Source organism: Cimex lectularius, unplaced genomic scaffold, assembly GCF_000648675.2.
Source record: "Cimex lectularius strain Harlan isolate CLEC.00 unplaced genomic scaffold, Clec_2.1 scaffold11, whole genome shotgun sequence".
Lineage (NCBI taxonomy): Eukaryota > Metazoa > Arthropoda > Insecta > Hemiptera > Cimicidae > Cimex > Cimex lectularius.
This window is the reverse complement of record NW_019392673.1, coordinates 1117602-1127972: the sequence shown is the minus strand read 5'-3', so window position 1 is coordinate 1127972 and position 10371 is coordinate 1117602. Positions and strand designations below refer to the sequence as shown.

At 34.5% G+C, this 10371-nt stretch overlaps 1 protein-coding gene across 2 annotated transcripts in view; it reads left to right on the top strand.

Moving 5' to 3' along the window:
• The first annotated feature begins 391 nt into the window (after positions 1-391).
• The window catches only part of LOC106669354, a 32119-nt gene continuing 22139 nt past the window's right edge, over positions 392-10371 (top strand). For both annotated transcript variants that reach the window (XM_014398770.2, XM_014398769.2), the window contains exon 1: positions 392-437. The gene's annotated coding sequence lies outside the window, so the exon portion shown is untranslated. The remainder of the gene's footprint in view (positions 438-10371) is intronic.

Sequence of the window (10371 nt, the reverse complement as noted above, 5' to 3'; positions counted from 1 at the left end):
TATGTATTTGATTTGAACACGAAACTTCCATAGACTACTTTTCCAGTCACTTACAAATAAAGAATTTTGGACCCTGCGATGTTTTTTTTTTCAAATTTAAATCTGGATTAATAATCGTCGTTCTTGCTGAGGTCCCAACGTTCCAAATCGTCGACACATTGGCTCCCTCCACCGATAATCGGCTTGAATTGATTGTCATGCAATATTCAACACGGAAATTAAAACAGAGATATATATCCAGACATATTTTGATTTATGAAGGATTCCCAGGCGATAAACACTTAGTTATTAATTGGACGAAAGCAAGGGATGACAACAGGTGGAGTCCGGGACCAAGCATGCGTCGGCTTTACTATAAAAGTAGGCACCCCCTCGAAACGTTCACCATTTCCCCTGTTACGGTTGTTGTCATCGCATCTGAACCACCACCACCAAAGGTAGTAAACCATTCAAATAAAATTTCAACAAAAACTTAATTAAAAATCTCGTTTAAAACTGTTCCATCAAGATCACTCACAAATCTGGAGAGGTTGTCGAATTAAATTTTTATGAAATCTACATGATCAACTTATCAAAATCCTCTTTTCCATATAGATCAACAGAGGAAAATAAATTAAAATAATCATAAAAGTCTTACAATTTAAACCTATTACTTTTCAGCTTGTAAAACAAACTTCTCTAATACTTTTTTTTTTCAAATCAAAATAAAATAAATCCATTAAAGACTTTCTTGTGCGAGATGCAAATCATAGTGAATTCGATGCTCATGAATCACAAACGGTTCATCCTTCCAGTCATCGTGTGCCCCACTACAAATCCAATCATCATGCAATCAACTAATATTAAGCCATTCGATAATCAAATAATAAGAAAAGGTTCAATGCAATTTCAAATGCGATATAAATGCTAATTCTCTCGTTAGAACTGCATTAATATGATGATGGCCCTTTTGTTTCTCGCACTAAACATGTGCCCAGTTTACAAATAAATCCGGATCAAACTAATCAAACCATCAATTCAAAAAACGACAAGTTGTGAGTGATGCGGACTTTTTAGTATTGATTTAAACAATTAATTAAGGTTTTTAGTTGAGATAAAAAAGTCAATGGCACGAGCGGGATTCGAACCCACGATCTTCGGCTAGATACGCCGCTGCTCAACCACTTGAGCTATCGTGACCTCGATCCACTCGGACACTAACATCCCATCTCAACCCACCTTTCGAATTTTCCCTCCTTTTTGCCATTTTTCAACTTTTTTATCTCAACTAAAAACCTTAATTAATTGTAATGTATTAATAAGCGGGTTAATTAATAAGGTCAAGCGGACCGCGAAATTAGTGAATTTATTGATCTAAACTTTGTTTTTTGTCCTATGTCAAATCATGGATAAAGTAACAATTGTTATTATCAAATGTTTCGTTCAGATTTCCTTTGATTAAAAATTTGAAATAAAGCTTGTAACCTGTATTAAATATTTATATAAATGTTTATGTTTCTAAATAAAGTAAAGGTCAACATTTTCGCTAATTAAACCAAATAAAATAGTTAAAAGGATATCCCTTTAAATTACAATCAGTGCATACAAAGTCTCATTTAATTACCCTTTGATGTTTTATTAATTTAATAAAATCAAATTCATTTTAATTTATTTTAAAATAAACCAATCATGACGCTTTCATGTGATAAAAATACCGAAAATATAAAAAATTAAGCCCCAGTTGAAACTACCGATGAAAAATCTCCAGCCACAACGTACAAAGTCCAATAGATTCTTTGTATTTTTTTACGCGAACCTCCTGCCAATAAAGGATGAAACAAACCCCATCCGGAAATTAAATATAAGGATTGTAAGAGAAAAACCGATTGTTTTTGTTTATAAGGGCACAGTAGTTATCCAGTGGTGTTCATTTAACGTCACGTATCCGCCTTTCATACTTGCTTTCCAATTTTATTGAAACCGTTTATCGACAAATATTAATAAAGTACGGAGTTAACTTCGTATGAGATTTCGAAATTTGGTCAAGCTTTTATTAATATACAGATTTGATATTTTTGGTAGACCTTGGGAAGGGGTTGATTTTTTTATTTGCACAATACGTTATTTCCGTCCCTTTAATTACAAACTATATGTTATCAAGTTTATTGACAAATGCTTCATCTAAAATTATAAACATTTATTTTTATATTGTGTCTTTATTGAACTTAAATATCATACAAATGTTTAATACGTTAAAGAAAACTTCCATTTTTACCATATAAGGAAGTATTTTTTCTGTAAGAATTTTCTGAGATCACGTTTATTGGCATCATCTATCTTTAAGAGTAAACTCTTGAAACCGGAGGAAAACCGATTCTTCACAGATTGGAATTTACTTTATCAAAGCGATCCAGGAGAATCGCGTTGACAAGGTATCAGTAAATATCAAATAAGTCACGCTGTCGTTCCCAAATAAGCTTATTTGTCAAGTTTCCTTCAAAATATTTTGTCCCAAAGGTAAAACATTGTAAATCAAATGCTTCAAATATTTTTAAAACTCTGTACGATAAGAACTCCTGACAGATTATTCGATACGTGGGATTGCAAGTTTTTTGAAAACCCTTTTGTTCCATTTTATCGAGTTAATCTTAAATATTGTATAATTACCTGGGCGAATGGGGAAAAGCTAATCGCTAGGGAAATTAGTTTTTTCATTGAATACGAAAAACTTTGTTTTTGGCCACACAGCTACTTTTTTTAAGCGGTCGCATGGCTACAGGCACTGTTAACGTCCCATCCCATTCAGCAATAAGCAACCCCTGTGCTTTCTTATCAGGATCCATGATTGCCTTTCCCTGAATCTTGAAAAGGATTTAGAAAATTGTCGATCGGACGATACCCAATCGCGTCGCGTCTCCCATTGAGAAAATTCCAACTGGCTTCTTAAGATTCAGCCTTATCTGTAGAAAATATTTTTTCAGCCATTCTCAACGGCCAGAAAAAAATATTAAATCTTTAATTTTATCATTGAATTATTCTAATTTTCTTATCTTACTTTAGTTTCACATTTGATTTGATTCCTTCAGATCTTCCTATATGTTAATTAAGGAAGGAAAAGGAGAAAATTGTTATAGAAACTGTAATTATCGTATATTATATTTAAATTGAGCCTGTTCAGACTTACTTGGCAAGTCGCAAAGTTTCATTCCAACTGCCTAATACAATAATTAAAAGGTTTAATCTGTCTCTAACTTCAACATTTCTGTACAGGATTGGAGGCTATTAAGTCGAACAATGGAATTGAAGCTGCGGCAATGAGGTTCATGCAAATGTGCACTATGGCAATTTTATTAACGTCTAATTCACCAAACCGTTTACAGCTCCGATTCAAGGCTAATTAAAGGGTCATAACTAATTACAGGCCCCGTTAAATGAACAATTTGCGGGAGTTTTAACAATCGGCCAATTCCACCCTTAAGCCCTTTGTCGATTACGACACTTTTAACGCACCTGTTTCTTTTAGTTCACACCTGTTTTCTCAATTTGAATGTGTCAATTGGATAACAGTGTAATGGTATCATTTGATTTTATGAATACTCGTTTTTAAGTGTAAAAAATTATGACGGTATACATTTGGCATACTCGCCATAATAGATGCCCAAAACAACAACATAAACTGCATACTGACAGACCAGAACTCATTACACAAAAACATACAATTAATAGGGCAGAAATAGAAAACAACAGTAGAAATTTCCTAGACCTAAAACTTACCGAACCGAACATAAACTATACAATTCGACATATACAGGAAAGCAACAGGCTAACATACACAAAAACTGTCACTAAATGGACCAAATTCTTGTACATAGGAAAGAAAGGTACAAATCCATGTAACAAATTAGAAATTAACAGTACTGAAGGATTCCATTCCAAATACATCGGTCAGACAGGACGAAAACCAAAAGCCAGATTCAAAGAACATATACCATCCTTTAAGGACACGAAAAAAAATCAAAGTACGCGACTTACCTCAAAAGAGTACTTGCTGGCGGGAAAGAGACAGTTTGGTTCCCGATTACTCATCGTCACCAAGACAAGAGGATCTTTAACGTCCGCACCTGGCTCATGGCCTTATCGGACGTTTTGATTCTGTCGGTACCCTGATAGTATATACCTAGAGAATCAATATTTTACAACGCAGAAAACCAGAAACCTGCACAATGAGCTTCGTTGCGCATGCTATCAGAACTTTTAAATGTACATTCTGAAGTTGTAGGAACATAATTATTAGGGTGAATCAAGAGAATCCTGACCCTCGAAGAACAATAAGTACTCTGGGGTTAGAGTTAGATGTATGGAGAGTGATAGTAATTTATTAGCATGGATGGTTGCGGTTTAAATCCGCCTCGAGGAATATCGAGCACCCTAGGGGAGAGAATGTGCCAACTTGTCTTTTGCTGGAAGGTGAAACGATACTGGCGTCGTCGGAAGATCCATAATGATCGTCCAAATTTAGGATATAGGACCAGAATTGTGAAACACCAAAAACTACTTCTCGGAGGATGTAGGGTTCTAGGAAGAAAATCTAATGACCATTGTCTTTATTGATAGATAAGTTGTTAATGTAGATAATGTCTTCTCTAAAATCAACATAGAATTTTCATCATATTTTCAAAAAATAACATCCTGATTGAACTCTCTCCACATTGTTGGTCTTCAGCATCTAGAAATTGCAAAGGGCGTTGATTAGCGGGTTGTTTTTGCATCTTCAGAACCTCTTGGTCTATATTCGTACTTTGAGGTTCCTTTGCTTCTCGCGAAAACTGCATCCTCATAGCCAACCGCTAGGTGATAACCCTAGTCCATTTAGGAGAATGAACTAGGATTTTCTGCCGTTCAAACCGAAGCTCTCAGTGAAGGTAGGTGTTCTAGGAAGAAAATCTGGTGACCGTTTGCCGTTATTGATTGCTTTGTGTGGGAATTTATTGCGTCTTCTTTAAAATCGGTGTAATATTTTTATCCGTATTTAATTAGTGGAGAGAGTGTCAACCTCAAGCATCGTAGAGCGTTCATCAGCAGATTGTTTCTGAATCTTCGTAGATCACGATCGATGTTCGTTCTGCGTGCTTTGTTCTTGAAAGTAAGATTCTACTAATACGTTTATCTTTTTATATTAGGTTTTGCAAAAACCCTGACCCTGAATATCTAACTGATCCTGTTGACGCCCTGGATAAAATAATGAATTAAAAAACTGCTTAGTTACAAATGTGGAGCATATATAATTTGGATATAATTAAAAATTAACGTCAAAATTATATGCATAATATGCAGGATGTCTTTTTTAGATGGCCCGGCTGAATTTCTCTTAAACCAATGACACTAAAAAAAAAAAGGTGTTTAATAATTTTTAGTCTAGTTTCAAATTTTTACCTTTCTTGGAGAAAAATTATACGGTTACCTCAGGCCCAGTTCAAAATCAAAATTTCAAGCACGACCCTACACATTCTGACACAAAATTTTAAAGGATTTTTTACGCTGAAAGCAATGGTGCAATCGGATTTTGAATTTGTCAACAAATGACAAAGTTGTGGCAAAAAGTTTGGAAAAAGCCAGTCTTTTGGTTTGCTATTAATTAATCACATTTCACGTTCGAACGGCCTTGCGTAAAGATGTAAATATTTCCTCTTATTAACCACTCTTCGCCGGTGCCCAGAGTGATAGAGTCAGGGGGAGATGGATTGACAAGCATTTTCTCTCTTTTGCCGCAGTTCTTCAACTGAAGTTGTTGGGTTATGATTGGCGTAGACACTGTTTTTTAAATGGCCCTACAGAAAATAGCCAAGTGGAGTTAAATCGGGTGTCCAAGGAGGCCAACAGATCTTGCCATGAGGTCCTATCCACCTCTCCCGGAAGTGACGATTCAAATAACGTCTCACCTGCAAAGAATTGTGCGCAGACTATCCTTCAAGCTGGAGAATCATTCTTTGTCGTTGTTGCAGAGGAACATAATCTAATAGAGTTGGTAAAACCTCCCTGGAAAAATTGAGTTACTGAGCACCATTATATCTTTATTTAGCACTTTTTATCTTTATTTCCGAGAAGTCCGCACCAAACGTTGATACTATGAACCACCTAATGATGACAAGAGTCGAAATTTTCGAATTTTCCTCTGCCCACGTTCGATAATTCCAACAGTTTAATATGCCATTAGATGTGAACTTGGACTCATCAGTCCATAGGATGTATGGATAAAGGTTTTCTTCAGCCTCCCAAATCGACATTTGTGCAAAGGAACATTAGACGCATAATCAGAATCCCGAAGTCCTTTAACAAGATGAAAGCGATACGGCTTAAAATTGTAAGTCCAGAGTACATCTCTAATTTTATTTTTTGAAAAACCTAAAAAACTTCTAACATTTCGGAGAGAGGAATTCTGATTTTTGCGAACAACAGTAAAATATTCAGCTCCTCGTCGAAATTCGCTGCCGGTTTCTTGGTGATGGAACAGCAACTGATCCGTATTGCGAGCAACACGAATAAACGTTTTGTGGTTTGCTCTGGGGCGATCAGGAAATTTCTAAAAGTACAACAAGACTGCACGACGCGAAGTGCCATCACTATGAATAAATTCACTAGTTTTCGTGGTCCGCTTGACCAATTAACATCTTTCAATTAATTATGGTTTTTAGTTGAGATAAAAAAGTCAGTGTCACGAGCGGGATTCGAACCTACGATCTTCGGCTAAAATGGCTTTTAAATGTTTTCCTAGCTTCAGTCATTCCTCAGTAAATTCAAAAATTCGGGAACATGTCAATTTTTGCACTTTTTACGAAAACTTCCTTTTTTTAAGCTACCTAGTTTATTGAAAAAGTAAGAATGGTTTCAAAAGTAATTTTTCATCTAGAATATGCTGGTACAATTAAAATTTTAATAAATTAGCGTTAAGCCGACCTGGCGATCATCATTTTTGGGAAATGTAATCCCTTATTTTATTTCAGACATTTTTTAAATCCTTTCCAGTCTAACATATTTACAACAGAAACTAAACAATTCATCCATTTGTTCTGGAGATAATGACGTCTTCATCATAATTCAAAAATTTCAATTTATAGTGTTTGAACAAAAGGAGAAAATTAAAAATTTAATTTGTGTTGGTTTATTTAACAAAATTTAAACAAAATCAAACAATTACAAAATAAATTGAAATATTTTATTTCCTAAGAAAACAGTTTAACTAGAATGTAAAGGATTTTCACAAATTTTGAAAGCTTTTTCATTCCACAAAAAAATTATACTAGAAACTCAAAAACTCATTGATTTTTTCTAGAGCCCTCTTCGTCTTCGTTCTTAACTAAATAATTTCAATGTGCGTTAAAATGGTTAACAAAAAGGAAAAAATTAAAAATTTAATTTGTATTGATTTTTTAAACATATTTTAAACAACAAAAAACAGTTACACAATAAATTTAAATAATTGAAAAAATGTGTAGAGATTAGTGACCGTTAATCGATAGTTATTCAGATATCGTGAGATGCGGTCGGGTGTGATGTAGGTTTCAGAAAAACATTTTCTNAGACAAACACTTTGAGCCCTGAAGATGATCTCAATAAAAGATCGAAACGTTGGCACGATAAAGAAAATGTTTTTCTGAAACCTACATCACACCAGACCGCACCTCACGATTTCTGAATAATTTATTTGGTTATTTGGTTAAACATGATCACCCACATACTATGTACAGGGTGTCTTTTTTAGATTGCCCGGCTGAATTCCTTTTGAACCAATGATGCTATCGATCGTTTCGATCTTTATTGAGATCATCTTCAGGGCCTGGGACCAAATAAAGTTTAGTCCTTCTCATGGATTTATTAATATGTACGTAAAAACGAAACGTATCGAAGGTTGAATATCAATAAAGCCTTTGATTCCAACTGTTTTTAATGAATTTAATGATGTAATAAACATAAGGCAGTTCAACAAAAATCAAAAGTAACGCGGTTCCGATTGAAAGGACTTTCAGCCCATTTACCTTTTTTCGCCCCAGAGCCGATCTCCATTTTTCCCTCGGTATCTGCTATTTTTCTATTATCGGGAAGTTGTCATGACTGTAACGGCCCCGGTGGTTAATACAATAGAACGACACGATCATTCCGCCGAGGTTCGGGGTTTTATCAAACAAAGCCTCTGCCCCAATCCCTCGGAAGGACATTTGTATATTATTGAAACTCTTCTCAATTGGATATGCTTACTTGAACGACCCGTCCAATCCCGTCTCGTCCTTTACCATACAGTTAGCCGTAAAAGGCTTAATATTTCTGTTTCTTTATCTCCTTCCATCCTGCCGCATAGATTTCGTATGAAGATAAAAGATATTTCATGAATAAAAAGGAAACAAAGGCTTGGACAAGTGCTGAATAATAAAGTTACACTGCTAAACTAAACAACCCAATTATTATTGATTAGTTGAAGTGATTAGTTAAAATAATATAATAAGTGTATTTAAAGTTTCTTATATCACACATTCCGTCAATGTTTAACATCAATTATTACCAAGGAAAGACTGTACTAATATAATTTTCCATATAAGGGTGTTCTTCAATCCTCTAATGTGATATGACAAAACATAATTAACTCTAAGTGAGAAAGGGCAAAGTTGGTAATCACCTGGTATAGATTCACCCTCCTTAATTACCTAGCAGTTGGATTACATTTGTCTTGCTTCGAGAGGTGGTACACCATGAAGTGGTTGGCATATCTCTCACAGGCGTATTAAATTCATCGTGGTAGCAAGTTTAGAAGTTCCATCGTCTCCTAGTATAATCTTGGTTAACAAGGAAGTACAACCAATTTCAAATCTTTTCCGCCGTTAGATTTGTGTTTTTTTATTAAATTTAAAGAAATAACAATTTGCAAGGGGATGTTAATAACATTAAACCGATTTTATTACAACTTTTTTTTTGGTTGTTAGACAGAAAAATCTTCGTTATTGCCAATAAGCCCTAGGAGTCGAAAAAAAATCATGTATTTCAAGGTTATTCAAGGATAAGAAAATGATAAGGGGATCACTGTAGACTAGTGGTCAGCGTTGTAGACTCTAAGCTCGTAGAACCCGCAGTCATGGGTTCGATTCCCACCCACGCCCCTGGTCTATCACTACCCTTCCACCAATTAATTCATCGCATTCTATGATTTCTCTCTAATATTAAAAAAGGAGGCCATTTAAAAAATAAGTTGGATTCATTGTAAGCACCTTTACAGCTTTTAATATATATATTCAATTTTTATATAAATATATATTTAATATATATTTTATAGCAAACAAATATTTTTGATCAATCTTATTTGAGTAATCCATTAAATTCAAAAACTTATTACTTGGAATAAATTAATTAACAAAATAATTTTAGCTGTAAAATTTAGTGCGCTTAATGTTCCACCTTCCTCCTAACAATCATTGAGCCTACATTATTGAGCCCAGTTTAAAAAAAAAAAGTTATCGATAACTTTTCTAAGCGATTTTCTACACCAATAATGTTAATGGAATCAGATTTATTATTTATAAAAATTAATATACTTGAAATAGCTTCTAAGTATGGCTGATTCGTGACAAAATAATTTCAGAGCAGGTCGTACCCGGAGATTAAAATTCATAAGATCATCCGGCTTCGTTTGGAACATTTAGAAGTCGAATCGTCAAGATGATTTACGTTAAAAGAAATTATATGAAAATATTTCTTGATAATCTGAAAGAAAAGCGCGTTTTATTTGTACGAGCACAACTGTTTGGATCCATTTTTCTGTTTTCCTTTGTACTCGAAGTAGATGTACGAGGTGTGATTTTTTTAAAAATAAACAATACCTCAAAGTTTTGCATTTCGTGATGTTGTGTAAAGTCGGAGTAATTTCACCGGAGCTCTCTGGAAGATATTTTACTTTCTCCTCACACACAAACACAGGAGGTGTTTAAGTTTCGTTAAATTAACCAAGTACTCGAGGCAAAAAGTTCGCTACGACTTCGGTAGGTAAGCGGACTCTGAGGAGGTTCACTTCCAAAATTTTGAAACTTCCTTATCTCAAACCGGCTAATGTCAATGTGTTTGGTTTAGTACCCTCCTGCCTATTGATTTAGGACCTTCATCAAGGAGTAAACAAAGTTCTTAAGTACTTTGGAGGCATCATTGTCCTTAAAACTTCACTATCTTTTCGCCGTGACACTCAGTAATGATAAGACTAAAACATATTCCCTAACTTTTTTTAACGAATTTTACGCGATTACCTTTTTTTTAATGTTTTTAGCTATAGAAAATTAACAAAGTTGTAGAGTTAGATTGCCACTTGTATGCCAACTAACGAGTAAAGTTGGCTAGTGTTAATCAAGTTTCTTCAAC